The sequence below is a fragment of the Coregonus lavaretus genome (assembly GCF_964263955.1).
Source record: "Coregonus lavaretus genome assembly, contig: HAP1_SCAFFOLD_3968, whole genome shotgun sequence".
Taxonomy (NCBI): domain Eukaryota; kingdom Metazoa; phylum Chordata; class Actinopteri; order Salmoniformes; family Salmonidae; genus Coregonus; species Coregonus lavaretus.
In genome coordinates, this window is record NW_028156542.1 from 42259 (window position 1) to 55850 (window position 13592).

The 13592-nt window shown below is 51.2% G+C and overlaps 1 long non-coding RNA gene across 1 annotated transcript; it reads right to left on the reverse strand.

The window, feature by feature from the left end:
• Positions 1–6524: 6524 nt before the first annotated feature.
• On the reverse strand, positions 6525–13586 carry LOC311126247. The gene is made up of 2 exons (XR_014612974.1): positions 13494–13586; positions 6525–10468 (listed from the first exon to the last, which is right to left on the reverse strand). It is a non-coding gene; the product is annotated as an uncharacterized lncRNA (long non-coding RNA).
• Positions 13587–13592: the final 6 nt, after the last annotated feature.

The following is a 13592-nucleotide window of genomic DNA, read 5'->3' on the forward strand; positions in this document are numbered from 1 at the left end:
CAGTCTTCTCTATGACTGTTCTGTTCTGGGACGTAGACAGTCTTCTCTATGTCTGTTCTGGGACGTAGACAGTCTTCTCTATGACTGTTCTGGGACGTAGACAGTCTTCTCTATGACTGTTCTGGGACGTAGACAGTCTTCTCTATGACTGTTCTGTTCTAGGATTTAGACAGTCTTCTCTATGCCTGTTCTGCTCTGTGACGTAGACAGTCTTCTCTATGACTGTTCTGGGACGTAGACAGTCTTCACTATGACTGTTCTGGGATGTAGACAGTCTTCTCTATGACTGTTCTGGGACGTAGACAGTCTTCTCTATGACTGTTCTGCTCTGGGACGTAGACAGTCTTCTCTATGACTGTTCTGCTCTGGGACGTAGACAGTCTTCTCTATGACTGTTCTGGGACGTAGACAGTCTTCACTATGACTGTTCTGTTCTGGGACGTAGACAGTCTTCTCTATGACTGTTCTGTTCTGGGACGTAGACAGTCTTCTCTATGCCTGTTCTGTTCTGGGACGTAGACAGTCTTCTCTATGTCTGTTTTGGGACGTAGACAGTCTTCTCTATGCCTGTTCTGTTCTGGGATGTAGACAGTCTTCTCTATGACTGTTCTGCTCTGGGACGTAGACAGTCTTCTCTATGACTGTTCTGCTCTGTGATGGAATAATACATCACAGCTGGAAACTGGACTCATTAAATACCTCTCCACCTCCACCCTAATAGATGTGGTAGGGAGCTACGGCACAAAATGGCTGCCATATTTCACTCAGGTAGTGCTGGATATGCAGACCAGGTCTCCCTTGTAAAATAGGTATTTTGACCTCAATCAGATAAATACAGGTTAAATAAATAAAATAATGACAAATGTGATTTAGCTGTGGATGATGTTAACACCTCCCACACTACTTTCATACTTTATAAAACAATTTCATTACATATCAGAACTTTGTGCTGCACTATTGAGATCAATCTACTCCCACCATATTGCATTTAAAATATGGATGTTATAAAGAACACATTTAGAGTACATTTTCAGTTAAGTCAGTTAATAAGTAATTAGTCATTATTAATAATTGGGAGATCAAAATCTAGCCAAATCAATACTAAGTCAATTTCAATATGATTAGAAATTCTCCTTAAAACATTCAGAATCCTAATGACTGTTCAAACAAGCCCGACAGACAGATACAAGTTGAAGTGATTAGTGTGTATGTGTTAGCAGCGGAGAGATGGGTCTTTGAGGAGCAGGCTTCTGGGTGGCCTAATTATCTAGTTTAAGGTCAACATTTCTGACCTGGGAGAGAGCGCACACGCACACACACACACACACACACACACACACACACACACACACACACACACACACACACACACACACACACACACACACTCACTTAAAATAGAGAATAAAGACTGAGGTGTGTAATTACTAGAATTGTTCGATTACAGAGAGGTCCTCCCTCCATCCCTCCATTCCTCCCTCCATCCCTACAGGACTGTACCTTTCATCTTCCTCCATTCCTCCCTCCATCTCTCCATTCCTCCCTCCATCCCTACAGGACTGTACCTTTCATCTTCCTCCATTCCTCCCTCCATCTCTCCATTCCTCCCTCCATCCCTACAGGACTGTACCTTTCATCTTCCTCCATTCCTCCCTCCATCCCTACAGGACTGTACTTTTCATCTTCCTCCATTCCTCCCTCCATCTCTCCATTCCTCCCTCCATCCCTACAGGACTGTACCTTTCATCTTCCTCCATTCCTCCCTCCATCTCTCCATTCCTCCCTCCATCTCTCCATTCCTCCCTCCATCCCTACAGGACTGTACCTTTCATCTTCCTCCATCCCTACAGGACTGTACCTTTCATCTTCCTCCATTCCTCCCTCCATCTCTCCATTCCTCCCTCCATCTCTCCATTCCTCCCTCCATCCCTACAGGACTGTACCTTTCATCTTCCTCCATTCCTCCCTCCATCTCTCCATTCCTCCCTCCATCCCTACAGGACTGTACCTTTCATCTTCCTCCATTCCTCCCTCCATCCCTACAGGACTGTACCTTTCATCTTCCTCCATTCCTCCCTCCATCTCTCCATTCCTCCCTCCATCCCTACAGGACTGTACCTTTCATCTTCCTCCATTCCTCCCTCCATCTCTCCATTCCTCCCTCCATCCCTACAGGACTGTACCTTTCATCTTCCTCCATTCCTCCCTCCATCTCTCCATTGCTCCCTCCATCCCTACAGGACTGTACCTTTTATTTTCCTCCATTCCTCCCTCCATCCCTACAGGACTGTACCTTTCATCTTCCTCCATTCCTCCCTCCATCTCTCCATTCCTCCCTCCATCTCTCCATTCCTCCCTCCATCCCTACAGGACTGTACCTTTCATCTTCCTCCATCCCTACAGGACTGTACCTTTCATCTTCCTCCATTCCTCCCTCCATCTCTCCATTCCTCCCTCCATCTCTCCATTCCTCCCTCCATCCCTACAGGACTGTACCTTTCATCTTCCTCCATTCCTCCCTCCATCCCTACAGGACTGTACCTTTCATTTTCCTCCATTCCTTCCTCCATCTTCCTCCATTCCTCCCTCCATCTCTCCATTCCTCCCTCCATCTTCCTCCATTCCTCCCCCCATCTCTTCATTCCTCCCTTCATCTTCCTCCATTCCTCCCTCCATCTTCCTCATTCCTCCCTCCATCTTCCTCCATTCCTCCCTCCATCTTCCTCCATTCCTCCCTCCATCTTCCTCCATTCCTCCCTCCATCTTCCTCCATTCCTCCCTCCATCTTCCTCCATTTCTCCCTCCATCTTCCTCCATTCCTCCCTCCATCTTCCCTCCATCTCTCCATTCCTCCCTCCATCTCTCCATTCCTTCCTCCCTCCATCTTCCTCCATTCCTCCCCCATCTCTCCATTCCTCCCTCCATCTTCCTCCATTCCTCCCTCCATCTTCCTCCATTCCTCCCTCCATCTCTCCATTCCTCCCTCCATCTTCCTCCATTCCTCCCTCCATCTTCCTCCATCTCCCCATTCCTCCCTCCATTTTTCCATTCCTCCCTCCATCTTCCTCCATTCCTACCTCCATTTCTCCATTCCTCCCATCTCTCCATTCCTCCCTCCATCTTCCTCCATTCCTCCCTCCATCTCTCCATTCCTCCCTCCATCTCTGCATTCCTCCCTCCATCTTCCTCCATTCCTCCCTCCATCTCTCCATTCCACCCTCCATCTCTCAATTCCTCCATCTCTCCATTCCTCCCTCCATCTCTGCATTCCTCCCTCCATCTTCCTCCATTCCTCCATCTCTCCATTCCTCCCTCCATCTCTGCATTCCTCCCTCCATCTTCCTCCATTCCTCCCTCCATCTCTCCATTCCTCCCTACATCTCTCCATTCCTACCTCCATCTTCCTCCATTCCTCCCTCCATCTCTTCATTCCTCCCTTCATCTTCCTCCATTCCTCCCTCCATCTTCCTCATTCCTCCCTCCATCTTCCTCCATTCCTCCCTCCATCTTCCTCCATTCCTCCCTCCATCTTCCTCCATTCCTCCCTCCATCTTCCTCCATTCCTCCCTCCATCTTCCTCCATTCCTCCCTCCATCTTCCTCCATTTCTCCCTCCATCTTCCTCCATTCCTCCCTCCATTCCTCCCTCCATCTCTCCATTCCTTCCTCCCTCCATCTTCCTCCATTCCTCCCCCATCTCTCCATTCCTCCCTCCATCTTCCTCCATTCCTCCCTCCATCTTCCTCCATTCCTCCCTCCATCTCTCCATTCCTCCCTCCATCTTCCTCCATTCCTCCATTCCTCCCTCCATCTTCCTCCATCTCCCCATTCCTCCCTCCATCTTTCCATTCCTCCCTCCATCTTCCTCCATTCCTACCTCCATTTCTCCATTCCTCCCATCTCTCCATTCCTCCCTCCATCTTCCTCCATTCCTCCCTCCATCTCTGCATTCCTCCCGCCATCTTCCTCCATTCCTCCCTCCATCTCTCCATTCCACCCTCCATCTCTCAATTCCTCCATCTCTCCAATCCTCCCTCCATCTCTGCATTCCTCCCTCCATCTTCCTCCATTCCTCCATCTCTCCATTCCTCCCTCCATCTCTGCATTCCTCCCTCCATCTTCCTCCATTCCTCCCTCCATCTCTCCATTCCTCCCTACATCTCTCCATTCCTACCTCCATCTTCCTCCATTCCTTCCTCCATCTCTCCATTCGTCCCTCCATCTTCCTCCATTCCTCCCTCCATCTTCCTCCATTCCTCCCTCCATCTTCCTCCATTCCTCCCTCCATCTCTCCATTCCTCCCTCCATCTTCCTCCATTCCTACCTCCATCTCTCCATTCCTTCCTCCATCTCTCCATTCGTCCCTCCATCTTCCTCCATTCCTCCCTCCATCTTCCTCCATTCCTCCCTCCATCTTCCTCCATTCCTCCCTCCATCTCTCCATTCCTCCCTCCATCTTCCTCCATTCCTCCCTCCATCTCTCCATTCCTCCCTCCATCTCTCCATTCCTCCCTCCATCTTCCTCCATTCCTCCCTCTCTCCATTCCTACCTCCATCTCTCCATTCCTCCCTCCATCTTCCTCCATTCCTCCCTCCATCTTCCTCCATCTCTCCATTCCTCCCTCCATCTTTCCATTCCTCCCTCCATTCCTCCCTCCATCTTCCTCCATTTCTCCATTCCTCCCTCCATCTCTCCATTCCTCCCTCCATATCTCCACTCCTCCCTCCATCTTCCTCCATTCCTCCCTCCATCTCTCCATTCCTCCCTCCATCTTCCTCCATTCCTCCCTCCATCTTCCTCCATTCCTCCCTCCATCTTCCATCTCTCCATTCCTCCCTCCATCTTTCCATTCCTCCCTCCATTCCTCCCTCCATCTTCCTCCATTCCTCCCTCAATTTCTCCATTCCTCCCTCCATCTCTCCATTCCTCCCTCCATCTCTCCATCTCTCCATTCCTCCCTCCATCTTCCTCCATTCCTCCCTCCATCTTCCTCATTTCCTCCCTCCATCTCTCCATTCCTCCCTCCATCTTCCTCCATTCCTCCCTCCATCTTCCTCCATTCCTCCTCCATCTCTCCATCTTCCTCCATTCCTCCCTCCATCTTCCTCAATTCCTCCTCTCTCCATTCCTACCTCCATCTCTCCATTCCTCCCTCCATTCCTCCCTCCATCTTCCTCCATCTCTCCATTCCTCCCTCCATCTTTCCATTCCTCCCTCCATCTTCCTCCATTCCTACCTCCATTTCTCCATTCCTCCCTCCATCTCTCCATTCCTCCCTCCATCTCTCCACTCCTCCCTCCATCTTCCTCCATTCCTCCCTCCATCTCTCCATTCCTCCCTCCATCTTCCTCCATTCCTCCCTCCATCTTCCTCCATTCCTCCCTCCATCTTCCATCTCTCCATTCCTCCCTCCATCTTTCCATTCCTCCCTCCATCTTCCTCCATTCCTCCCTCAATTTCTCCATTCCTCCCTCCATCTCTCCATTCCTCCCTCCATCTCTCCATTCCTCCCTCCATCTCTCCATTCCTCCCTCCATCTTCCTCCATTCCTCCCTCCATCTTCCTCCATTCCTCCCTCCATCTCTCCATTCCTCCCTCCATCTCTCCATTCCTTCCTTCATCTTCCTCCATTCCTCCTTTCATCTTCCTCCATTCCTCCTTCCATCTTCCTCATTTCCTCCCTCCATCTCTCCATTCCTCCCTCCATCTTCCTCCATCTTCCTCCATTCCTCCCTCCATCTCTCCATCTTCCTCCATTCCTCCCTCCATCTTCCTCCATCTCTCCATTCCTCCCTCCATCTTCCTCCATTCCTCCCTCCATCTTCCTCCATTCCTCCCTCCATTCCTCCCTCCATCTCTCCATTCCTCCCTCCATCTCTCCATTCCTCCCTCCATCTTCCTCCATTTCACCCTCCATCTCTCCATTCCTCCCTCCATCTCTGCATTCCTCCCTCCATCTTCCTCCATTCCTCCCTCCATCTCTCCATTCCTCCCTCCATCTCTCCATTCCTCCCTCCATCTCTGCATTCCTCCCTCCATCTTCCTCCATTCCTCTCTCCATCTCTCCATTCCTCCATCCATCTCTCCATTCCTCCCTCCATCTTCCTCCATTCCTCCCTCCATCTCTCCATTCCTCCCTCCATCTCTCCATTCCTCCCTCCATCTTCCTCCATTCATCCCTCCATTCCTCCCTCCATCTCTCCATTCCTCCCTCCATCTCTCCATTCCTCCCTCCATCAGTCACTGCTAAGGAGCTCTCTATCTACACTTCTGAGAGGATGATAACTATTCACAGATATATAACAAGCTTCTTAAATCGACTACTCCTCCAGACCATGATGCATCTAATATGGCACCTTATTCCCTTATATAGTGCACTACTTTTGACCAGAGTCCATAGGGAACAGGGTGCCATTTGGGATGCACTGTATATATCTCTATGTGTGCTCTGTGTAATCATACAAGATACCGGTCTGAATCAATATGAAACAACATTCAACATGAGTCATTCACACAAAGCCTAGTCATTGTTGGACATATCATTTTTATTGAACACAGAAGTCAAACACAATAGATAGTTTTTAAACACAGACTTTACAGTACGTCTTCATCAATATAATATATTATTAGGTGAACGATCGAAAGCACATATACACGCAGTACACGATAGTCACAGGTACAGCACAGAGCACCTTCAGAGCCCAGCTACAACATACAGACAGTAGGTAGCTAGATCCTCACCACCATCATCACCATCATCCTCACCACCATCATCACCATCTCACTGGCAACACACTAGATAATGTTAAGCCTATCAAATAAACAATGAAGTCATTTTATGTTTCTATATTCAAGAGAAGGGAAGCTCCATATGCAGCACTGGCAGATCAATAGGACACTAAAAGCGACGTACGCACTGGAGCGCCACTCTGTGTTTCAGCACGGAGCGAGGGAGTGAGAGAGAGAGATGCAAAGAAGAGAGAAAGGGAAAGAAAGGGAAAGAGGTGGGGTAGACCTGTATTGGTCCTTTCTGCAGTTTAGATTGATCGTGAGCTATAGCAGAACTGAAGTATCCTGTCTGGTAATACAGAATAATGAAAAGAGATAAAGATATATTCATTAATTAAAAATAAAGAATTGGATTGTAAAAATAGCATTCATGCAAGCAGGGAGAAATTCACAGAATGTGTGACATTTAGGGAACAGAAATCTACAGCTAGCTACATTCCTTCATCAAGTCTGAGGAGGACATTGTATAAACTTCACGTGTCAAACTTTAGTTTCAGCTTTAAAATCTATATTGGAGAAACATAATTCAGTCCTCTCTATTAAAACAAATAAATCATGTAAAACATAGAGATCTTTGTGTCAGGGTAAATGTCACTCAGGTCTTCAACACGCAAGTCAACCTGAAACACAAAGACATGCCAGAATCCAGAAGGCTCCTTGATAGCCACAGGACCAGGTGGGAATAGTTTTGGTGCAGGGTTGGATCTCCTACTGTTAAGGAAATGAGGCTGCTGCAGCAGGCAGACAGACAGCAGGTATCCTGCCTGGTATACTGCTGCTGGGTCTACTGCTGCTGCTGAGGCTAAGCTTGGGGCTGGGGCTAATCTTGGGGCTGGGGCTAATCTTGGGGCTGGGACTAAGCTTGGGGCTGGGACTAAGCTTGGGGCTGGGAATAAGCTTGGGGCTGGGAATAAGCTTGGGCTAAGCTTGGGGCTTGGGCTAAGCTTGGGGCTTGGGCTAAGCTTGGGGCTGGGGCTAAGCTGGGACTAAGCTTGGGGCTGGGACTAAGCTTGGGCTAAGCTTGGGGCTGGGGCTAAGCTTGGGCTAAGCTTGGGGCTGGGGCTAAGCTTGGGCTAAGCTTGGGGCTGGGGCCTGTCTGTCTCTGTGGTTCAGCCTAATGACAGAGACTGACAGGCCGTGACGCAAGGAGGGGAGGAAGAGGAAGGAGGTAGGGAGAAAGGGAGAGAGGGAGAGAGAGGGAGGGAGAGGGAGAGAGAGGGAGAGAGGAGGAGAGAGAGGGAGAGAGGAGGAGAGAGGAAGAGAGAGGGAGAGAGGAGGAGAGAGGGAGAGAGAGGGCGAGAGAGGGAGAGAGAGGGAGAGAGGAGGAGAGGAAGAGAGAGGGAGAGAGGAGGAGAGAGGAAGAGAGAGGGCGAGAGAGGGAGAGAGAGGGCGAGAGAGGGAAAGAGGGAGAGAGAGGGAGGGAGAGGGAGAGAGAGGGAGAGAGGGAGAGAGAGGGAGAGAGGAGGAGAGAGAGGGCGAGAGAGAGGGAGAGAGAGGGCGAGAGAGAGGGAGAGAGAGAGAAGGAAGCCTCACAACCTTCTCTATAGAGACCTACCCTAATTCAACTAAAGAGGCGGTCCTGCTCTCCAACACCCACACCATGACCGGCTGCTCCATGTAAACAAACTCTTGACAGGTTAGTTACCAGCGCCACCCAGTGTGTGTAGTAGTCTTTCAACACCTCAGACAAATGCTCCGGTGCAGGAGAGCTGCATCAGCTCTGTTTTATACAGAAGTATTATACAAAGGAGTTCCTCAAGGTTGTGTGTTAGACCCGCTGATATTAAAGGTGTCACATTAATCTCATTCAAAGAATTACATAACATAACGTAAGCCTGGAAGAAAAACTAAATCCAAGGCTGAGATGAAATCCTCCTGCCAGTTACCTCTAGCCTCGTGTACTTTCCTCTTTCACTGTCTCACTCTCTCCATCTCAATGTCTTTTTTTCGTTCCCAGAGAAACTGCCAAAAAACACATTTTCTGAAGCTATTACAGTGGGCAGAGGAGAAAGAGATTAAGATCTTGCAAGGTTGCTTGACTGGGTGGAAGTCAAGTCAAGGCCTTCAAAAGCTGTCTGACAAGATTGTGGAAAAATTTACTTTTGGGGGAGAGAACTTGTGAAAAGCTTTGACACGCTTGGGCTTGCAGGTGTTCTCTGGCGTTAGAAGCTTTTACACCGCTAATGAAAGGAACTTCACAGGAGCGGAGAGAAGCGGAGCAGGCAGCGCAGCCAGCAACAGAGCAGAGCAGAGCAGGGAACTCACAGGGGCGCTAACAACACTGGTAGCCTGCTGCCAGACGAGGGTTTAAAGCAAGACAATAATAGCATCTGCATTCCAGGGAAATAAAGATATATAGTCAATGTAAAGTCTCTCTACATATATATCCATCTGTATATACTCACAGAACCTAGTATCTGTATATACTCTCAGAACCTAGTATCTGTATATACTCTCAGAACCTAGTATCTGTATATAGTCTCAGAACCTAGTATCTGTATATACTCCCAGAACCTAGTATCTGCATATACTCTCAGAACCTAGTATCTGTATATACTCTCAGAACCTAGTATCTGTATATACTCTCAGAACCTAGTATCTGCATATACTCTCAGAACCTAGTATCTGTATATACTCTCAGAACCTAGTATCTGTATATACTCTCAGAACCTAGTATCTGTATATACTCTCAGAACCTAGTATATATATTAATAACAGTATCTTAGTGCCTAACACACTGTTCTACACAGTATCCAACAGAAAATAAACAGCAGACAGATAAACATATGTACGTAGTATAGGGTAACAACCAGCTACAATAATAAAGCATTTATAGTGATATTCTTCATATGATATGATCTCCCTCTTGGAACTAACAGTGATATATTTTGAACACATCTTCCCTCTTTGGGGTTTAATATGAACATTTGGGAGGGTAGGGAGAATGGCTTGGTAAAGGGTTCATGATTAAAGGTGTGCATCATCAGTTGACGTAGCGGTGAGCAGGGTTATCCTATTTAACACATGGGCTGAGATGCTTGGTGCAGTTTAGAAGATAAAAGCATAACCCACACACACACCTTTCACACCTCTCAGTGCAGGTCCACACCTGCCCTCTCTATCACACACAGACGACTATTTGTTAAGGTGTAAAGTGTACATCTAGAGGCCGAATCATCACACCAAGGGCTTTGAAAAGACCAAGACAGACCAGACAACAACACTAGTGGTGTTTCACTTTAAATAACAGAGGAAAGGAAACGTCCGGGGAGGAGAGGAAAAACAACAATTTGTTAAAAAGGGAGTGGAGGAATTGTAAACAACTGGACAATTAAATAGTTGTAATAGTAACCAATGTAAACGATAGATGCACAGCCTTTTCCTCTCGATCGCTTCCTGGGTGTGGTTAGTTAGTTGACCCCCTGGTGGTGACCGTTTAACCTCTAACCCCAGTGACCTCGAACTCCTGACCCCATCAGACCATGAAGCGGTGCTCCTTGCCGTCGTGGGCCATGAGGATGACGTTTCGGTTGGAGGTCCAGATAAGGCGGGCCAGCTTCAGGGCGTTCTGAGAGCCAGGAGAGGCAGGCTGCACTGGGGGGACCTGGTAGGTCTTGATACACTTCAGCTGGGGGGTAGAGTTCAGCATGCCAATACTGCCCAGCAGAGACGTATTCATCTGGAGAGAGGAAGGAAGAACAAAAAGAAAGAAAGAAAGAAAGAAAGAAAGAAAGAAAGAAAGAAAGAAATAATTATTTTCTTGGAGAGAACATAATTCCTCTTTTTACTTGATCAGCCCAGGTTTGAGGCCCTGGAGGATTTTAGGGGTCTGAAGAGCAAAACGGCAGGAGACTGTCTCTAGGATACTGATGTCAGCACCTTATGGCTGCTGGCTCACTCCCCACCAGAACGCAGCAGGGAGGACAGGAGGGGTTATGGTTGAGACTGAGTAGATGTAGCTATATTTCAGTACAACATAAAATCATACTAAGACATGAACTACTACCTATTCTAGGACTTACATGTAGTCCACATAGCATGATAACTTGTTCCAGGACTTACATGTAGTCCACATAGCATGATAACTTGTTCCAGGACTTACATGTAGTCCACATAGCATGACAACTTGTTCCAGGACTTACATGTAGTCCACATAGCATGATAACTTGTTCCAGGACTTACATGTAGTCCACATAGCATGATAACTTGTTCCAGGACTTACATGTAGTCCACATAGCATGATAACTTGTTCCAGGACTTACATGTAGTCCACATATCATGACTACTAGAAACCCCTTTAAACCCCCCACCCCACAGCCCAGAGTGCAGTTTGGTTTGTGGGAAAAACGGAAAAGGCATTGATCCAAATGTGAAGAAATGTTGTGAACTTGAGCTGGTGTTGAGAGGGGCTGAGAGTTAAGACTGGAGCAACCCTATCCCTCCCTCAGTGCAGCACAGACAGACACCCAACCACGGAGCGTCGCTGAGAGGAGAGGGGAGGAGAGGACGTCAGTCGGCCCCAGACCTAGACCCCAGGCCGGCAGCGTGTCTAGGAGAGCAGCACACCATCTCCGAGCTCATTACCAATGTAGCCCGACTAGCCGTGCGTCCCGCAGGAAGCCAGGCAGGGACCTGTGGTTTACATTTACAGTAATGTCATTAGTGATAGGGGGCAGACACTCGGCAGCGTCAGGGCTTTTACAGTCCCTCCTCTCCTCTGCTGCTGGGAACAGGAGACAGCCGGGCTGGGGACAGGAGACAGCCGGGCTGGGGAACAGGACAGGAGACAGCCGGGCTGGGGACAGGAGACAGCTGGGCTGGGGACAGGAGACAGCCGGGCTGGGGACAGGAGACAGCCGGGCTGGGGAACAGGACAGGAGACAGCCGGGCTGGGGAACAGGACAGGAGACAGCCGGGCTGGGGACAGGAGACAGCCGGGCTGGGGAACAGGACAGGAGACAGCCGGGCTGGGGACAGGAGACAGCTGGGCTGGGGACAGGAGACAGCCGGGCTGGGGAACAGGACAGGAGACAGCCGGGCTGGGGACAGGAGACAGCCGGGCTGGGGACAGGAGACAGCCGGGCTGGGGACAGGAGACAGCCGGGCTGGGGTGCAGGACAGGAGACAGCCGGGCTGGGGTGTGGTATGTGTGTGCACTGGCAGGACAGGAGACAGCCGGGCTGGGGTGCAGGACAGGAGACAGCCGGGCTGGGGACAGGAGACAGCCGGGCTGGGGTGCAGGACAGGAGACAGCCGGGCTGGGGTGTGGTATGTGTGTGCACTGGCAGGACAGGAGACAGCCGGGCTGGGGACAGGAGACAGCCGGGCTGGGGACAGGAGACAGCCGGGCTGGGGAACAGGACAGGAGACAGCCGGGCTGGGGTGTGGTATGTGTGTGCACTGGCAGGACAGGAGACAGCCGGGCTGGGGACAGGAGACAGCCGGGCTGGGGACAGGAGACAGCCGGGCTGGGGACAGGAGACAGCCGGGCTGGGGACAGGAGACAGCCGGGCTGGGGACAGGAGACAGCCGGGCTGGGGAACAGGACAGGAGACAGCCGGGCTGGGGTGTGGTATGTGTGTGCACTGGCAGGACAGGAGACAGCCGGGCTGGGGACAGGAGACAGCCGGGCTGGGGAACAGGACAGGAGACAGCCGGGCTGGGGACAGGAGACAGCCGGGCTGGGGTGTGGTATGTGTGTGCACTGGCAGGACAGGAGACAGCCGGGCTGGGGACAGGAGACAGCCGGGCTGGGGTGTGGTATGTCTGTGCACTGGCAGGACAGGAGACAGCCGGGCTGGGGACAGGAGACAGCTGGGCTGGGGTGCAGGACAGGAGACAGCCGGGCTGGGGACAGGAGACAGCCGGGCTGGGGTGTGGTATGTCTGTGCACTGGCAGGACAGGAGACAGCCGGGCTGGGGACAGGAGACAGCTGGGCTGGGGTGCAGGACAGGAGACAGCCGGGCTGGGGACAGGAGACAGCCGGGCTGGGGTGTGGTATGTGTGTGTGCACTGGCAGGACAGGAGACAGCCGGGCTGGGGACAGGAGACAGCCGGGCTGGGGTGTGGTATGTCTGTGCACTGGCAGGACAGGAGACAGCCGGGCTGGGGACAGGAGACAGCCGGGCTGGGGTGTGGTATGTGTGTGTGCACTGGCAGGACAGGAGACAGCCGGGCTGGGGACAGGAGACAGCCGGGCTGGGGACAGGAGACAGCCGGGCTGGGGTGGGCGGGGCTGGGGTGTGGTATGTCTGTGCACTGGCAGGACAGGAGACAGCCGGGCTGGGGTGTGGTATGTGTGTGTGCACTGGCAGGACAGGAGACAGCCGGGCTGGGGACAGGAGACAGCCGGGCTGGGGTGGGGTATGTCTGTGCACTGGCAGGACAGGAGACAGCCGGGCTGGGGACAGGAGACAGCTGGGCTGGGGACAGGAGACAGCCGGGCTGGGCTGGGGTGGGGTATGTGTCTGTGCACTGGCAGGACAGGAGACAGCTGGGCTGGGGTGGGGTGGGGTGGGGTGGGGTGGGGTGGGGTGGGGTATGTGTGTGTGCACTGGCAGGACAGGAGACAGCCGGGCTGGGGTGCAGGGCTAGACTACCTCTCACTGGGGGCCATTAAAGCTTGATGCTTCCCTCCACTATGCAATATCAGCTATCTTCTAGGGGTGTGTGTGTGTGTGTGTGTGTGTGTGTGTGTACAGACCTGCCAGAAGGAAATGTGGCTGTCCGCGTTAGAGTAGGTGGCCAGGTACCTCCCGTCTGGAGCAAACGACACCGCTGTGATGGGACCCTTATGACCATG